The sequence below is a fragment of the Bacillus rossius genome, chromosome 17, assembly GCF_032445375.1.
Source record: "Bacillus rossius redtenbacheri isolate Brsri chromosome 17, Brsri_v3, whole genome shotgun sequence".
Lineage (NCBI taxonomy): Eukaryota > Metazoa > Arthropoda > Insecta > Phasmatodea > Bacillidae > Bacillus > Bacillus rossius.
Genome location: NC_086344.1, coordinates 10,361,461 through 10,381,289, shown reverse-complemented (window position 1 = coordinate 10,381,289; position 19,829 = coordinate 10,361,461). Strand labels below are relative to the sequence as shown.

Here is a 19,829-nt window from a genome sequence, read left to right as displayed (position 1 = left end):
TACCCGCCTTATCAGTTCCCTGGATATAGAGTAACTTCGTATGATATGCATTTAAAAATTATATATATTATATATACATACATACACATACATACGCATACGTACATACACATTCATACACATACTCATAAAAAATATTATTATATATATATGAAATATAAACATTCCATCAAAAAAAATATGTGTATGTACGCATAAATGCCATTAACACTCTACTATAAAAATTATTGGCCATACAAAACTATCACTGCGCGGTGTTTAGCCTAAACATAATAATACTAAAAAGATCTGTAAAGTTTTCTATTGGGAGACGAGCTTAATACAATCAACATAAAGACAGTTGCTAAAACAAGGAAACAGCTACGGGCGGCTGTCTGCAGCAGTAGTGACGCGCACTATCGCACAGTCAAATGGGCACGAGCACTCGCTTCCCTGCCACGTCTCTGAGTAGAAACTTTAACAAAAACATGTCCTCCATACTGCTCACATAAGAAGCCTTCGCTGAGTTACGTCTTTACATAATAGGTTCGTGATTATAAGAAATCGCCGACATGACAACTCAAAAACGGTCCCGATGTTATAAGGTTTTAAGTTCATTATTGACAGTGATTCGCTGAACTACTCCAAAATCACGTAAGCAGTGATTGCAAGGCAGTCAGCTACAAAGCTACAAAATACGTGAAATCTCTTGTAAGTAGGCGAGTGCTTAAAAAAAAAAAAAAAAAAAATCTGTCGACACCACCCGTGCTGACAGCAATTCATCAAACTTTTTATCTTTATAAAACTAACGTAAGGTTTCGTAAGTTATAATTTATATATTTATTTCTCAGTTATTATACATTTATAAATGTTTACATTTGTCCAAATACACCGCATGTCATTTGAAGTGACTAGATGCACTCGCATACAAGCTTGCTTACGTGAGTGCTAAATGTCCTGGTTAATTAAGTGAATATAGTTAACAGAGTGTAAAAAATGGGGGGAAATTATTATTATAGTTAAATTCGCTCGCAGTGCACGGACTGGTAACTGGCCAAAGCTTCTCAGACGTCCTCCTTACCTTGCTTCACGTGGCTGGTGTTGAAGTCGCCATGCTAGCCCACACGTCCCTCTGCCATGTGCCGCAGTCAGGTTCTCTCTCTGTCCGCGCGGCGAGCCACGGCAGCACTGTCGCGCGTGACGTCACCTGCCTCGACGGTCGCGCTCCGGCCTCCCGAGCGGCAGTTGTGTCAAACAACGAACCCGCGAACGTAAATTACTACAACTTTTAAAAAATTAAACGTACCTACAATAAAACCAAAATATAAAATTATGAATTTAAATAGAATTTCAGAAAACAAATGTATAAAAAATTACGTTACAAATATAATTAAAAGGAGGAATAAACTTATGCAAATCTAACAGCTAAAAGTAATTAGCACCAATATAGCCGCATGGTTACAATACAAAATAAAAAAAAAATAGGCCTACGATAAATCACTTTGAAAATTATGATTCTTAAACGGGTTTTTTAATTATCAAATCATGCACCTGACATTTTTTTTTGTCTCATTAATTAGTAAAAATGTTTAGAATTATTCACTTTATCTTTACAATGGTAGAAAGGTATCACCAATGCCCTAAAAGTGCGTAAGCAAAGCCATGGGTTATTGGCTAGTATCACACTAATATAATAAACGTGTAAGTTTTCGCGTAGGTATGTCTGTTACTCAATAACGCCCGAAGTGCTGAACAGATTTTAATTATATTTTAAATACAGCTAGCCCATAACCTGCATTGACACATCCGCCATATACTATAATGAAATTCCATCTCTAATGGAGTGAAAAAGGGGTGAGTTCATTTTTATAACAGGAAATCATAGGTCATACACACACAGTGAATATGTGACATTTCTCTATGTCCGCCACACGGTCCTACACACAATAAGGTCTAGCAACTTCCTATCCTCCTTGGTGAGACCCGTCCGCTTAGTGGAGCTCGCGGCGACCAGCGAACTAACGGCGCTAATAACAGTTTAGTTCTTAATTTCAATAGACGGTGTTGCCGTGAAATCTTGCCTAGGGTTTGCGAATGTTTGTATGTTTGTTACTTATTCATGCTGTATTAACAAATAGGCTACTTTTTATCCCGAAAAAAAAATTGCTTATTCCAGTGGGATTATCAAAGTCACTAAAATGTCATTAAAACGTGATTGTCTAATTTTTAATTCTAGAGATTCGTTCTAACCTGTTTTCACAAACTAAAGAAGGTTTCTGCAGGATAGTATTATCACTAAACTCTGTAACAGCATCGACCAGGGAGCAAGTGTTACAAACACGCAGACAGGACCGCGACGTCATGCGCCGTGTCACGTGCCGTCTACTGACGTAAGCAGACTTGCCAACTTTTGAAACCCTCAATTAGTAAAATACATAAAAAATTATATAACACGCGTAAACTGCTCGCGGCAATTGAAAAATTAATAAAATTTCATGATATCACATTTTTTCTAGTAATCAAAAATATGTAATCGTTTTAACATACATTAACATTGCATTATTTACCATTATGGAAACATTTTTGCTTAGTATCACATCAAAGAAAAAACTTCGTTCCTTGTGGTACCCTACAAATCAACAGAGTGTACCTTTGTTACAATATACACTGATATCAGTTAACTTCCAGTAGAATCTCCCTGGAGTACTGGTAATGAAAGCAACCTTGACACTATCATTTTCAAACTTGCATTACAAAATGTTACTACTAGTGGATATAATTTGCATTCAGAGTCATTGCTGCCGTCAGTCACGACTGAAATTGCCACAGTTTGTAAATTACAAACAATTTTATAGTAGCATCTGTTGCCATTTCTTTCACAATAGCCGTCGACTTTGTTCTTGCGCAACCAAATTTTTTTGCTACTTCAGAATTTGAAAACATTTTTCTGAATAACGGGCCGGCGTGATCCGAAACATTTAAAGGAATATTATGTTTAACCAAAAAGTTTGTAAACATACATTCTGCACGTATTACAGCATTGTCTGTGCTGTTATTTTTAGCGAACTCACCACTAACCTTTGAACTGACTGCGACACTTTTAACATTTGCGAGATGTTATGAACAGTTCACGTGGAGATTGATGTCATATCTTCCGCCGTGCCCAATTTTGATGTCGCATCTACACACTGAAAAAAATGCGAACTGTGTTCCCTTGCTTGATTTAAGAATACACGTGTATGTATCACGTGTATGTATTACCAAATGCCTGAGAATAATGCGTATCACGTTTCGGGGGCATTTTCTTCTTCGCTTTATTCCACTTCCGTTAATTGTGCACATAACACGTTTTTATTAAAAACATGCAATAAATGTGTTTCCTAACCTGTAATAAACAAAATCAAAATTGGCTCAACTTTAACTGAAGAATAACAACATACATTTATGCACACCATCTTGCCAAACTAAAAATGCTATTTAAACTGGTTCGTGATTGGTTGTAAGCGCATCCATGTACCTCGGGCGGCCGATAAGGAAAGATATACAATCGAACAACAAATTACGTGGTTCGCTGGCCTTCGACCAATAATATAACTCAATTACCGCACTCGTTTCCACAGCAACAGCTTTCACAAACCATACAATAAAACTTTTAAGGCAGACGGAAAATACATGTTTTAATAAACGTCTCGTACTTAAAATTCGTAAAAAATGCAGACATCCTCATACAATCGTAAAACGGACGTGATTTTCGTACATTTTACGAAAAAATCGTAAAGGTTGGCAAGTCTGCGTAAGGCATGCCACGCGTGTCTGGCCGGATTACAAAGGTCATCACTGCAACCCCCCCCCTCCCCACCCGGCTTCCTGCTCGTCGTCCTACCTCGGCGCTCTTAGCTATCGCTGAGCGGCCTTGGAAATTCCGCGAGCCGCCGCGCGGAGTGGCGAGAATGGACGACGCCTCTCTTGATGTTTCGGGCGTCTTTCTTCTTGGTAAACACTCATCCATAAACATTCTTTTTTATATGTTAATACGAGTATAATTATATATTTTGTGGGCATCACATAATGTCAGGAGCGTTGGTCCACAAACAATAAACTTTCATTCACATTAAATTGATTTTGTAATGGCACTTTCTATAATATTATTTTCAATATTTAAGCCGCAAAAAAACTTCGTATGAATTATAATAAATATATTATTTCACTTTTATATTAATACTTCAGGAAGACACAACAGTAAAGCAAATTAACACATCTAATTAACATGATTGCCTAAGTTGGACAAGTCGACTAACATGATGAACATAACTTTATTGTTGCCTGCTTGTATTTAATTAATTATAATACCATTTAAAATATTTTTGTAAATTAAATTTCATTAATTAATTAAATTCTTTTAAAAATATTGAAAACTTTTTTTAAAATATTAAGTGTAAAGATTTTTATTCCTATTGCAAGCACTATATAACTAAGTATATATGTATATATATGGAATAAGGTTTTAAGCATTTATTGTTTTTCTATTTAGTGTTTTTTTTATTTATCAATTGTACCAGTATTTTCAATTAGGATTTTGATAGTATTAAAGGTGATAAGTTATTTTTTTGTAATTAGTGTATTTGCATTTGTAGTTATTAATAATTGTTTTCTTAATTTGTCTGTTTTATAAAATGTGTACTTGCAATTCTGATAATTTATACATTCTAGTTAGTTGTCTAGATGTATCTAGTTACACATTTTTTGAACACCACATTTTTTTATAATGCTTTGAATACCTGTCCTATAACCTTGCACTATGGCATTTTATTTATTTATTTTTAAATGGTAAGAGTAATGTTTTTTTAGATGAGGTTTTGGTTCATTTCATTTAAGTTTCATTTTTTAAGTAGTTTCTTTTGTTTAAAATTTGTAGTTTGGTGTTTCAGTGTTTAATTTATAAATTAAGTTAAGCAGTGTGATATTTGAGGCACAATGTTTTAAGAAATATGAGCTAAATGCTTATGTATGGTCTAACTATACTTATTAATGCAGGTAAAGTGTATCAGTTTATGTGTAATTTGTTTAGTGCCACTATGAAACATTGCCTCTGCAATCATTCAAATATGTAAATAATTTTTTGGAGAAAAAATATTAATGTTTTTTGTTTACAGTTGGATAGTCACTTATTTATAATAAATTATTTGCCAATGTTGTGTTTTCACCTTGTTTAAATGGACATCAACTCATTACACTGTACGACTATCACATATTTATTCAAAATCGCTCTACTCATTATGTTACATTCACTCTCCACCATTACATCACGATCCACTTGCCGCTCTACCACTTCCTTTCATAGATACCAACTCTCATAGATGCCAACATCACATATCACAACACCTTCCCTTTTATAGCAAATACATCCACACTCTTGACATATTACTACAATCCAGAAACAGAGCAAAAGTTAAAACGTCATCAGTTTGGGGAATCATATTATTTGGTACTCACTAGTCTTTGTATCTTGCTGGCACTTTCACCTCACGTCCACTTTTTGTACGTCTCGACACATTGACCTTTTCCTTACCACTCATCAGTGCTGGTGGGCACTCTCCCTGCCGCACTCTTGACCCTGCTCCCTGCGACTCTCCTCCTGCCTCGTCTTCTGCTGGGAACCCCCGGAACTCATCATCAGAGTCCAGGCTGGACCTTCTCCTATGCAACTCAGGAGCAAGGCTGGATGGTCTCAAGTGATGGGAGTTCCTCCGCACGTGCTGGCCATCCTGATCACGGGCAACGTATGATCTCGGAGTCGAAGACTTGTGTACAATTTCTGCTGGTTCCCACTGATTGTTTCTATTTAACAAGACCCTATCTTGGTGCTCGAACTCGGTTGCCTTTCTTGCCCGTTGATCATACCACTGTTTGATCTTCGCTTGCCTGTTACGTAGTTCTTCTGCTACCTTTCCCTGCACTTCCGGTTGTAGTAACTGCTGCCTCATTGGTAGTTTCGTCCTTACCCGGCGACTCATTAGCAACTGTGCTGGTGACAGGCCTACAGCAGTCAGAGGAGTGTTTCTGTACTCTAGTAACATGACAGGTAGATCACTAGACGAATCCGAACACCTCCTCAACATGTTCTTAGCAATCTGCACTGCTCGTTCTGCAAGCCCATTCGACTTTGGGTAGTGAGGACTTGCTGTCACTACTTCGAAGTCCCAACTCATTGCGAACTGCCTGTATTTATAGGAGTTAAATGGCATATTGTCTGAAATAATGAGCTTTGGCACACCATGAGTAGCAAACACAGATTTCAGTCCTCTTATGACTTCATTGGCTTGTTTATTTGCTACTGGTACTATTTCAATCCACTTGGAATAGTAGTCAATGACAACCATATAGCTGTTGCCCCCATAGTCACAAAGATCAATACCAAGTTTCTCAAACGGTAATTCTGGAATGTTGTGAGATATGAGTGGTTCTGCTTTATTCTGGCTTCTGAATTTTTGGCATGTGAAACACCTATTTACCAATATCTCAATGTCTTCTGCCATTTTTGGCCAATACAGTACTTGCCTGGCTCGTGCTTTGGTTCTTTCTATGCCTAAGTGGCCCTCATGGAGTAAGAGTAGCATCTGCTGCCTCAATGCCACTGGCACTACAATGCGATCATTTAAGAACACTAGACCCTTGTCGAGATGCAAGCAATTCCTTTGGACAAAGTACATTTGAGCTTGCTGGCTGACTTGATGTTTGTGTTCTGGCCACCCATTTTGACAGTACCTCATAACCTCACACAGTGCTGTATCCTTAGCAGTTTCCCGCCTGAACTCATCCTTTCTAGTAGTCGACACCTGACTTGTATCACTCACACTCACAAGGTGAACCATTTCTGCAGACAAATCTTCATCTGCATGTTCCACTTCTGGCAAATACGCCCTTGACAGTAAGTCTGCTACATGCATGAGTTTGCCTGGAAGATACTCTACCGACAGCGTGTACCGTAGCAGCCTGATTTTCATCCGTTGAAGTCTAACAGAATACACATCTGCTATACTTTTCTTAAACACTGGAACTAATGGTTTGTGGTCTGTGTGTACTATGACATGCCTTCCATATATGTAGTGATGAAACTTTCTCGCTGCAAACACAATACTGAGCATTTCCTTCTCGACTTGTGCATAATTCTTTTCTGCTGAGGACAAACTTCGGGAAGCATAGCTGATCGGCTGATCATCACACATTAAACAACATCCCAGTCCATCTTTTGAGGCATCACACTGAATGGACAGTTTTTTGTTGGGGTCATACAAGCCGAGTACTGGTGCCTTGCTGACCAACTCCTTGACTTGCTGCAACACATCAGTGTGCACTGGTAACCACTGCCACTCAGTATCGTTCTTCAGGAGTTCCCTCAGTGGAGCTATGATGCTAGCTAAGTTAGGTAAAAACTTCCTTAAGTAGCTGATGAAACCCAACACTCTTTGCAGCTCAACTTTGTTGGTGGGTGTTTGTAGTGCTAGAATAGCTCGCACCTGGTCGGGATCTGGCTGCATACCATTTGAGGAGAACACATGCCCAAAATACCTTGCCTCCTTCTTTTTGAACTGAATCTTGCGTACATTGAACTTCACATTTAGCGCTCTCGCTCTCTGTGCTACCTGTAACAATATTTGATCGTGCTCAACTTCATTTGCAGCAGCAATCAAGAGGTCATCAAAGTATACTAGTACCCCTGGAATATCACCAAAGTTTTGCATGTTTATTCGTTGAAAAATTTCAGGTGCACTCGATAACCCAAATGGGAGCCTGAGAAATTTATAACATCCAAATGGTGTGCTGAAAGTGCAGTACATACTTGATTCCTCATCTAGTTCCACCTGGTAAAACCCATCTTTCAGGTCCAACACTGTGAAAATGGACTTATTGTTCAGCTGGCAGCTCAACTCCTCTAATGTTGGTATCATGTGATACTCCCTGCAAATTGCCTTATTCAGATCTACTGGATCTAGACAGAGTCTGAGACTTTTGTCGCCCTTTTCAACAACAGTTAGGTTGCTAACCCATCCAGTTGGCTGATCAACCTTGGCAATAATTCCTCGCTTAACAAGCTCGTCCAACTTGATTTTTAATCTATCTCTTAAGGCAAAGGGCACTCTTCGAGGTGGTTTAGCAACTGGCTGAACAGATTTATCTACTACCAATGTGCACTTGTTCGGAATACACCCGACTCCCTGAAATACATCTGCAAATTCTGAGAGGAACTTATCTTCCGATAAAACGCTACTGTGTAAGGTGTGGACAAAACTGCGAGAAACTAACTTCAAACACACGCATCCTGGCAGTCCAAGAATGGGCATTCTGCAGCCACCATCTTCAACAACAACAAACTCCAGGCACTCCTGAGCACCATCTGCTGTATTTACTCCACACATTAGCTTAATGACACCCACTGGTTTCACTTTTTTGCCGCCGAACCCTTCGAGTGTTATGTGTGACCATTTCAACTGGGTTGGGCGAGCCAGCTGCTTCACAATACTCTGTGATATGATATTTACCTCTGAGCCCGTATCAAGCTTGAAATATACAGTCTTACCTTCAACCCACATTTCTTGGATCCACTCCTTTCGGCCTGGCTTGGCATCCTCCACCCCGGTCGTTGCTTCTGCCACTTCTAATGTGCTGACAAAGAACTCTTCCATCTCACCTCCCGTTAACCTAACCTCTTCAACTTGGTTGGTGCACACGGTTGCAAAATGATTGAACTTCATGCACTTGTAACATTTTTTTCCAAAGGCAGGGCACTCATTCTTCCTATGTACCCTCCCGCACCTTCGGCACTTAGGACTTCCTTGTTGCACATGCTTCTGTTCAGCCCCCCCTTTGTATGGTACCTGCTGCTGTTCAGTTGATTTCTGCTTTCTTCTATTTCGCCACACAGTTTCAACTGTGCCTCCTCTCGGGTGAATTTCATCATCCGACGAATCCTCACGCCGATTAACAGGATTGACAGCTTTGGTTTGTATAGCGTCGGCACGTTTCTTGCCTAGCTCAGCCACCCTACACTGTTCCATTGCCCGTGACAAGCTGAGATCCGGTTCACGCAACAAACGTTCCTGCAGCCCTTTGTCCCGAATGCCCAAAACTATTCTGTCCCGCACAACACTGTCTGTCTGGTCCTTGAAGTCACAACTTTGAACCAGCTTTTTTAAATCTCTCACAAACGAGTCAAACGGCTCTCCCTCTTCCTGAGATCGGCAATTAAACTTGTACCGCTCAACTACGATATTTTTTACAGGGTTACAATAATGTTCAAATGCTCGCAACACCTTTTCAAAATCCCTACGGTCTTCCGCTGGAAGATCGAATGTGTTGAACAACTCAACAGCCTCGTCTCCTATGAGGTTTAACCACATCGCCGCCTTGACTGCCGATGGTTTGGACTCATATCCAGTCGCCAGCATAAAAATATCAAAGCTCTGTTTGAACCGCCGAAAGTGTTCACACAGATTTCCATCTAGAAGCAGCGCCGGCGGTGGCTTAAACGATTCCATCGCGCCGAAACCTGTATAACCTCTATCTCCACGTGGCACAACAACGAAACAACACCACTAAGGTCACGTTGCGAACACTATGCGATTTACTACCGACTGCGCCATGTTGTGTTTTCACCTTGTTTAAATGGACATCAACTCATTACACTGTACGACTATCACATATTTATTCAAAATCGCTCTACTCATTATGTTACATTCACTCTCCACCATTACATCACGATCCACTTGCCGCTCTACCACTTCCTTTCATAGATACCAACTCTCATAGATGCCAACATCACATATCACAACAGCCAATTTTTCATCAAGCATTGAAACACTATTTTAATTGTTCCTAGAGTTACTACAGTTAGTGTAAATAGCATAAAGCTATATTAAAAATTTTATTTTGGCTATGCATAGTATTGGTGATCTTGTATATTTATAATAGATATTTGTAATTGCTGTTAGTATGCGAATTCAAAAACATTTTACTAAAGATGACATTAAGATTAAGGCTTGGTTATACACCATGTTTATTTTGTCATTTTTATAAAATGACTTTGATTTATGGGGGAAGTCCTGCAAATTTATTACTACAGCTCTTTTGCATGTTTATTGTTTGCAAATTTGCACCAGATATTTATTACAAAATATATGCTGTGAGCTATGAAATATCACTCAATTGATCGTGATTATGAACCTGATTATAACCTTTTAAATATCAGGTGAAAACATTTGAAATGATACATAAAATGCATTATCTAACTAATTTACATGAACAAGCCTTCAAATTTAATTAATGACATAAAATTATACAACATGACTTGTAAGACCAGACTTTAAGGCAACTTGCTAAATAGTACTTAAGATTTAAAAAACATTTTGTCTCATAGATTTTATATCTGGAACCTTAACTTACATTACTTGTTTTTACATATTATGACGACAGTCGTCGTACCCTCCCAGATACAGAGGCCGTACCTGGCCACCGACGCGGGCCTGAGGGGGCCTATTTTCCCCCCCAGTGAACCCCAGTGTGTGCGACGGCCAGGGACGCACCCGCGTGCGCCCTAGCATGCCAACGAGTGTTTTTTCTATGTGACTTTATCTTTTATTTCAGTGTGTATATATTTGTAAACGATTAAGGGATTTGAATGTGTGTAATTAACTTATTTTATTTATTATTCATTGTGCAAGTTCGCTGTGTAATTAATGTCTCGTGTATGTCTTTGTAAATAATTCAATAACTTTTTCTGAAGTGTTTCGCCGTAGTATGTAATTGCAGCCTGGCGCGCCGCGGGACGGAGCTCTCTCCCACGCCGGCCGATTTTCCCCTCCCTCCCCGCCACCCGCGGGCGCCGGCCCGCGGGCGAGCGGGGAGAGGCAGTCGCGTCCTGGTCTCGAGCGGGGACAGACGTGTTCGTTGCTCCGCGAGCCGCGCACGTTGCGCTCGGGATTGAACGTTCGCTCAGTCCGCAGTCGGTCACGGCAGCTGAGCTGCCACCGCGGATCAGCTTAGCATTGTTAACTTACGAGTCATCGGGAGACGTGTCTAGCGGGCAGTTTCTACAACGCGAACGTGGTGCTACGAGTCTCTGAACTTTTCGCCGTCCACGGAACATTACGTAACGGGCCGCGTATGTACAGCGTTCCGTCTTCGGGCCCTTTCTCACTGGGTCAGCCTAGCATTAATAAACTTTACGATTCACGCCGAAACGTATTTGAGAACCGCCCCGTCATCAGGGAGTCCGTGTCGCCGTGGTAGGGCACTTGTTCCGCGACGGTTCCGCCAGGCTGCGGCAGGACTTTATAAGCGTTAATAAAAGACGGCTCGTGAAATTCGTTAATGCCGTGTTCTGCTTGCGACAACCTACCAACATTCCTCGCAATCACTTCACTCTCCCTCCAGGTCCCGCCTTTCCCGGTCCCGGCCACGTTGGCCTGGACCCACACCTCTCCGACGAGGGCAGTACGGGCATAACAGGACATTTATTTCAACGGGAAAACGGGGACCTGAAGCCGAGGGACGTCATTTGGCGCCCAACTAGTGTGGCCGTAAGCATACGCAAGCGCACGCAAGCGCACGCAAGCGCACGCAAGCGCGCAGGTGCAGGACAGAACGGAAGCAGGTGCGGCTGCGCGGCGTGGGAGCGGCTCGAATTCGAGACGTCGCGCCGGCGCGCCGGCGGGAGATAACGCAGCGCGGGAACGGCGCGAACACGAGACGTTTCGGCGAGAGATAGCGCGTCGTGGGGGACAGAAATACAAGACGGCGGTGCAGCGGTATCCCGGACTGAAGATAACGCGCTGGGGAGGATCGTATTGTATTACTGGGGGAGATTGTGTTCACGATCCGCGGATCAGTAGCACAGGAGGACAGGATGGCGTGGAAACAGGCGGGACAAGAAAGATACGATCTAATCAGTTTCGAAACGGACTTGTGTGAGGAGGGAGACTCCGCGAAAATGGACGTAAAAAACGAGGTTTGCGGATCCGGCGGCGCGGCCGAGGGCGCAAACAGCACGGACAGCACAGTTGAGGACAGTAAACGGGAACAGGGGGACAGGCACGCGGACGCAGATGGGCCGGTAGTGCGGTACGTGAGCACGCAGTTTGAGTTGCCAGAGTTTGCGGGGAGAGACAACGAGGACCCGCGGGAGTTTTTGCGGGAGTGTGAACACCTCCTAAAACTGTACGAAGTGCGACGGGCGGAGTGGACGCCGCGAGTGGCGGGACAGCTCCGCGGCGAGGCAAGGAACTGGTGGTCAATGGCCGGGAGTTTTGATACCGAGTGGGGACATTTTGTGCGCCAAGTCAAAACTAGGTTTGATAACGATCAGGCGCGGGCAATGTGTTTGCGGACATTTTATTGCCGAAACCAGGAGGAGGACGAGAGTGCAGAGCAGTTCATTTACGAGAAGTTACGCATGTTCCGCCGATTGGGGACAAGTGGGGACGTGAGTGCGGCGTTGCCAACCATTGTCGAACAATTGCTGCCAGAGTTTCGCCCCTTCATGAGGACGGCTGCTGGTCGTGACACGGAGGAGTTCGTGGCCCTCGCCCGCGTGATCGAACGTGACATGTCGCAGTGGAGGACGGCACTCAGGGGCGCGAGAGCTCCCCGTGCTCGCTCGGGGCCGCGAGGGGTCACCGTCACAGAGGTCACGGACAGTGACTTGACCGTGGTGAGCTACGCCGGCGGCGCGGGACCGCGCAGGACAACAGACCGCGGTGGCACCAGGGAACGCCCGGAACCAGCTGCGACAGGAGGAGGACGTCACGAGCGGACAGATACGAGAGAGAGGGACGAACGTCCGCCGCGATGCCGTTTTTGCCCGGACGCGTACCATTGGCATCGCCTCTGCCCCACCAGAGCCGCGTGGGAGGAGGCGCGCGAAGGCAACACGTCGCAGGCGGGAAACGCAGGACCGGGGGCGGAGGGACAACTGGGTGCCGCTCCCCGGCCCGCCAGCCACCGGCAGTCCCAGTAACTGACAGAACACGTCGACCACCACCGGCGCCTACCGCACTAACGTCCTGTATGCCGCCGGGAAGCAGGGGACAACGGGACTACTCCTCATCAGCTGTCCCCATGCCGAGGCAACTGCGGGGACAGCTGACTGCCGGCGCCACCACCGCGGCCCTGAGGCCGGATATACCAGGGCCGGACCAGCCGCCTCGTCGACACGCCGTCGACGGGGTGGACAACCAGAGCGTCAGCGCAGGCATCCCGCCGGCCATCTCCGTGCAGGGACAGCTGACTGCCGGCGCCACCACCGCGGCCCTGAGGCCGGTTATACCAGGGCCGGACCAGCCGCCTCGTCGACACGCCGTCGACGGGGTGGACAATCAGAGCATCAGCGCAGGCGTCCCGCCGGCCATCTCCGGGCAGGGACAGCTGACTGCCGGCGCCACCACCGCGGCCCTGAGGCCGGGTATACCAGGGCCGGACCAGCCGCCTCGTCGACACGCCGTCGACGGGGTGGACAACCAGAGCGTCAGCGCAGGCATCCCGCCGGCCATCTCCGTGCAGGGACAGCTGACTGCCGGCGCCACCACCGCGGCCCTGAGGCCGGTTATACCAGGGCCGGACCAGCCGCCTCGTCGACACGCCGTCGACGGGGTGGACAATCAGAGCATCAGCGCAGGCGTCCCGCCGGCCATCTCCGGGCAGGGACAGCTGACTGCCGGCGCCACCGCCGCGGCCCTGAGGCCGGTTATACCAGGGCCGGACCAGCCGCCTCGTCGACCTGTCGTCGACGAGGTGGACCACCGGAACGTCAACACGTCGGCGCCGGAGCGAGCCGCGGACCTCGCCGCGAGTTCCCCACGCCCGGACGGCCAGGTGGCCGGGGGCGGTGGGGGACAGACGACTGCACAGCTGGGGCAGGTCGGCCCCGAGGAGCCGGAGCTGCTGCGAATTCCTGTCCGCGCTAACGGGCGGGAGATGCTGGCCCTGGTGGACACCGCCGCCAGCCGAACCTACATCGCGGCCCACCTGGTGGGAGCGGAGGCAGTGACACCGCGGAGGGAGCTGGTGCAGCTGGCCACCAGGGATGCCGTCGTTGCAGCAGGGGGCATCACTCAGGTAACAATGAGCATCGTTGGTCACGTTAGCCACGTCGAGGCCTGGGTGGTCCCCGAGCTCCGCGAGGGGCTGATTCTGGGGGTCCCATGGCTGCACGAGGTCGACGCCACCGTGGAAGTACGAGCTGGCCGGATGCACTTCGGCACCCAGGGGCGCTGGACGGTGTACGGCGTGCACCAGGTTCCCCCCAGTCCCCCTCAGTCAGTCATTCGCCTAGAAGACCTTCAGCACGGTGTTCCAGAGGAGTACGTCGATGTCATCAACCATGTCCTCACCTCTCAGGCACAGGTATTTGCGGCCGCGGACCGGCTACGACGGACAAACGTGACGGAGCACCGGATACCGATGGTACCGCACCGCCCTCCCTTTGAGAAGGTATACGGATTTGGCATCCGGGAACGGGAGGCCATACAGACTCAAATTGACGAGATGTTACGTGACGGGGTAGTGGAACCCAGCACCTCCCCGTATAACTCACGGGTGGTGCTGGCCACCAAGAAAGACGGAAGTCTACGCTTTTGCGTAAACTTCAAGGCGATAAACAAACTGACCATTCCCGCCCCGCCCCCGCAGATCAATATCACAGACGCACTGGCAGGACTGGGGGACGCCACTATTTTCACGACACTAGACTTAAAATCAGGCTACTGGCAGGTGCCGGTATGTCTGGAGGACCGCCCTAAGACGGCATTTACGGCACCAGACGGTCGACGTTACCAGTTCTGCGCCATGCCGTTTGGTCTCATGGACGCCCCTGCCACGTTCCAGGCCCTGATGGTACGTGTTCTGGATGGGTACATTGGTGAGTTCGCCAGTGCCTATCTGGACGACGTTATCATCTGGTCCAGGACGTGGGAGGAACACGCGCACCATCTGGCATTGGTGCTAGAACGTATGGCCAGACACGGACTGACGTGCGCCCCAAAGAAATGCCACATTGGGGCCACGGAAATAGAGTTCCTAGGACACATAGTGACGGCGGAGGGGTGCCGCCCCCGACCTGAGCAGTTGGAGCTAATAGAGGGAAAGGGGGCACCGAAGACCAGGAAGCAGCTCCAGAAGCTGCTGGGGCTGCTCAACTGGCTGCGGTCCTTCGTCCCCGACTTCGCCACGGTGACGGCCCCGATGACGGACCTACTGTCGCCGAAGACTAAGTTCCGGTGGACCCCCGCCGCGGACGAGGCCTTGCGACAGGTGAAGCGCCGGTTCAGGAACTGTCACACGCTCTCACGCCTGGTGCCCAGCCGCCCCATCTTCATCCAGACGGATGCGAGTCAGGAGGGGATGGGGGCGGTGTTGTACCAGATGGATGACCGGGGCGAGAGGCGCGTGATCGAGTACGCCAGCGCCAAGTTTGGGCAGGCTGAGCGGAAGTATCACGTGAATGAGCAAGAGTGCCTTGCGGTGGTCTGGGCCCTACAGAGGTACCGTCACCACGTCGAGGGCCGCTCATTCACGCTGAGAACCGACAGCCAATGCCTCCGCTGGTTGGACTCCGCTCAGGGCCGGAAGTCTAAGTTCACTCGGTGGGCCATGCTGATCCAGGAATTCTCGTTCACGGTCGAGCACATTCCTGGACGTGAAAATCAGTTGGCCGACGAGTTGTCCCGGAATCCGGACCCTGAGAATGAGTTCCACGACGACCAGGGCTGGGAGGAAGTGCTCCTCCCTGAGCGTGAGCGCGGGGTAGAGGACTCGGTGCCGCGACCGTGCGCGTTGTACGCGCTGACAAGCCCCACTGCTCCTGCACCTGACGCGCGACCCGAGACTATGACTGACCTGCTGGCGTGGGTCCACGCGGCGCAACTCCGGGACCCCGACACCCGGACCCGACTGACAGAGTGTGGGGAGGGGGTGATACCGGGCTGCCGGAGCCTGAACGGGGCGCTCCAGACCAGGGGGGCTCACAGGTCGAGCGGGTGGCGGACCCACGTGCCGCCCGAGGCCAGGCGCTGGGTCCTGAGCTACCTGCATGACCACCCCCTGGCGGGACACCCGGGCGCGGAGCAGACGCTGCGTGAGGTCAGACGGACGTTCCGCTGGCCTGGCGACGCGGCAGAAGTAAGACGCTACGTGCGGGCCTGCCTGCGTTGCCAGGAGCGGAAGTCCAGGCGACCCGACGGCAAGGAGCAGCAGGTCCCACGACGGCCCCGGAATCCCTTCCACACTGTGGCGGTGGATATTATGGGGCCGTATCCTCGCACGTCCCGTGGTCGGCGATTCATTGTTGTGGTCACGGATGTCTTCACCCGCTGGGCGGAGGCGTTCGCAGTACCAAACGTGAAGGCCGGCACCGTGATTGCCCTGCTCGAGCGCGAGTTCTTCCCGCGATACGGGTACCCCGCGGTCCTGCTGACGGACAACGGGGTGCAGTTCACGGGGAGAAGCTGGCGAGTGTCCTGCGCGGGTTGGGGGGTGGAGCATCACACGACGCCCACCTACCATCCGCGCGCGAATCCGACCGAAAGGCGGAATCAGGACATTAAAACTCAGCTGCGCATCCGGTTGGACGAGGACCACACCAAGTGGGACCTGCACCTGCCGACGCTGCTGTTTTGCCTGCGCCGTCGGACGAACGCGGTCACGGGCCATTCCCCCGCTGAACTGGTGCAGGGCCGGAACCTCGCCCTGCCCGGGGAAGCGCGCGCAACCCCCGACTTGCACAACATGACCACGGACGATCTGCGCGAAGACGCCCGACGTCGCCAAGCTGACTACCTGACTAGACGTACGCCGCAGACGCACCAGCCCCCAGCACGACTAGAGCCTGGCCAGCAGGTGTTTGTTAAGTGTCATCACCTGTCGGCTGGCGAGCGGGGCTTTTGCGCCAGTCTGGCTCCTAAGTGGGCGGGGCCACAGGAGATCGTAGACAGACTGGGCACCACCTCGTACCTCGTGCGTCGCGCCGACGGACGGACAACTAAGGTGCACAGGGACGACATTCGACTGATAGGCGACCCGCACGACGAGTACGACCACGACGACAGCGGACCAGTGGACGGTGACGAGGCCGAGGATGACGTCACCGAAGGTGTACTGGCCGACCTCGGCGCCCCTGTGGTGGTACCGCCGGAGCCGGACCTGGGACGTCGACGGGGACACGCCCACCCCAGGTCACTGCGGGGGGTTGGCAGGGACGTTGACAGGGACGACGACACACGGGACGGGACCGATGACAACGTCGCAGTAGGAGTCCTGGTCGACCTCGATGACCCCGTGGTGACGCCACCGGAACCGGATCAGGGACGTCGACGGGGACACGCCTACCCCGGGTCACGGCGAGTGGCAGGCGAGAACGCTGACGGGGACGGTGACACACGGGACAGGACCGATGACAACGTCGCAGTAGGAGTCCTGGTCGACCTCGGTGACCCCGTGGTGACGCCACCGGAGCCGGATCAGGGACGTCGACGAGGACACGCCCACCCCAAGTCACTGCGGGGGGTTGGCAGGAACGTTGACAGGGACGACGACACACGGGACGGGACCGATGACAACGTCGCAGTAGGAGTCCTGGTCGACCTCGATGACCCCGTGGTGACGCCACCGGAACCGGATCAGGGACGTCGACGGGGACACGCCTACCCCGGGTCACGGCGAGTGGCAGGCGAGAACGCTGACGGGGACGGTGACACACGGGACAGGACCGATGACAACGTCGCAGTAGGAGTCCTGGTCGACCTCGGTGACCCCGTGGTGACGCCACCGGAGCCGGATCAGGGACGTCGACGAGGACACGCCCACCCCAAGTCACTGCGGGGGGTTGGCAGGAACGTTGACAGGGACGACGACACCTGGGGCACGACACATGGACGGGCCCCCACGACGACACCGACTCAGCCTCCTACGGGGGGACAGCAAAAGGGGAACGGTGGTTGGCAACTGGCAAGAGGGGGCGGGGAACGGACGCCCGTCAGAAGGGGCGGAAGGGGTCCGCGTGGCGCAAGCATGGCAGAGCTGGAGCGCTTTGTGGACCGGGTGCTCCCGCCTGATGACGTCAGCGCCTACGCCAACGACACTGATGGACCGCTCATCGAGGACGTAACACATGACAACACTGCTCAGGGCGACCTGGTCGACCTGAGTGAACCAGTGGTGACGTTGCCGGAGCCTACCCAGAGACGTGGACGGAGGTACGTCCACTCCTGGGAACGGCGGGTGACGGGGACGGACGTGAGCAAGGACGTGACAGACGGGGTAACGGTCCGGCTCCTCAGTGGGGAGGGCGATGTCGACAGGGCCCAGCAGGTGGTCCTGGACTTGCCTTCCGGGGAGCCGAGGATGACCGCTCACGCGGGGAGGGGACCGGCGTTGCGCCGGTCCACGCGTGAGAGGACGGCCCCCCACTACCTCCGGGACTACGAGTGGGGGAGTCAGCGCAAACCCCGCGACGTAAGACAAACGACCGACGGGGGGTTACGCTGCAGCGTGATGCAGCTCCTGCCCCAGTTTGCCCGACCCGGACGGAATGACGTGACGAGCTCCGACGACCAGACAAGTGGCCGGACGCGGACGCGGCTGCCGGTCTAGGTCGGCGTCGGGGGCCAGGACGGCCTCGGGAGAGGGGGGGCATATGACGACAGTCGTCGTACCCTCCCAGATACAGAGGCCGTACCTGGCCACCGACGCGGGCCTGAGGGGGCCTATTTTCCCCCCCAGTGAACCCCAGTGTGTGCGACGGCCAGGGACGCACCCGCGTGCGCCCTAGCATGCCAACGAGTGTTTTTTCTATGTGACTTTATCTTTTATTTCAGTGTGTATATATTTGTAAACGATTAAGGGATTTGAATGTGTGTAATTAACTTATTTTATTTATTATTCATTGTGCAAGTTCGCTGTGTAATTAATGTCTCGTGTATGTCTTTGTAAATAATTCAATAACTTTTTCTGAAGTGTTTCGCCGTAGTATGTAATTGCAGCCTGGCGCGCCGCGGGACGGAGCTCTCTCCCACGCCGGCCGATTTTCCCCTCCCTCCCCGCCACCCGCGGGCGCCGGCCCGCGGGCGAGCGGGGAGAGGCAGTCGCGTCCTGGTCTCGAGCGGGGACAGACGTGTTCGTTGCTCCGCGAGCCGCGCACGCTGCGCTCGGGATTGAACGTTCGCTCAGTCCGCAGTCGGTCACGGCAGCTGAGCTGCCACCGCGGATCAGCTTAGCATTGTTAACTTACGAGTCATCGGGAGACGTGTCTAGCGGGCAGTTTCTACAACGCGAACGTGGTGCTACGAGTCTCTGAACTTTTCGCCGTCCACGGAACATTACGTAACGGGCCGCGTATGTACAGCGTTCCGTCTTCGGGCCCTTTCTCACTGGGTCAGCCTAGCATTAATAAACTTTACGATTCACGCCGAAACGTATTTGAGAACCGCCCCGTCATCAGGGAGTCCGTGTCGCCGTGGTAGGGCACTTGTTCCGCGACGGTTCCGCCAGGCTGCGGCAGGACTTTATAAGCGTTAATAAAAGACGGCTCGTGAAATTCGTTAATGCCGTGTTCTGCTTGCGACAACCTACCAACATTCCTCGCAATCACTTCACTCTCCCTCCAGGTCCCGCCTTTCCCGGTCCCGGCCACGTTGGCCTGGACCCACACCTCTCCGACGAGGGCAGTACGGGCATAACAGGACATTTATTTCAACGGGAAAACGGGGACCTGAAGCCGAGGGACGTCAATATAATAGATTTTTTTTATATAAATTCTTAGTGTTATGTTATATAAATCTATTTTAGTCTCTGTTCCAATTGGT

The 19,829-nt window shown here is 50.0% G+C and overlaps 1 protein-coding gene and 1 long non-coding RNA gene across 2 annotated transcripts in view; one reads left to right on the top strand and one right to left on the bottom strand.

Annotated features, from left to right (window-relative positions):
• The window catches only part of LOC134540810 (uncharacterized), an 88,264-nt gene extending 87,144 nt beyond the window's left edge, over positions 1 to 1,120 (bottom strand). The window contains exon 1 of the long non-coding RNA XR_010076517.1: positions 1,061 to 1,120. This is a non-coding gene — a long non-coding RNA (uncharacterized LOC134540810). The remainder of the gene's footprint in view (positions 1 to 1,060) is intronic.
• The window catches only part of LOC134540809 (disintegrin and metalloproteinase domain-containing protein 12), a 658,355-nt gene that overhangs the window by 577,848 nt on the left and 60,678 nt on the right, over positions 1 to 19,829 (top strand). The gene's annotated exons all lie outside the window — the stretch shown is intronic.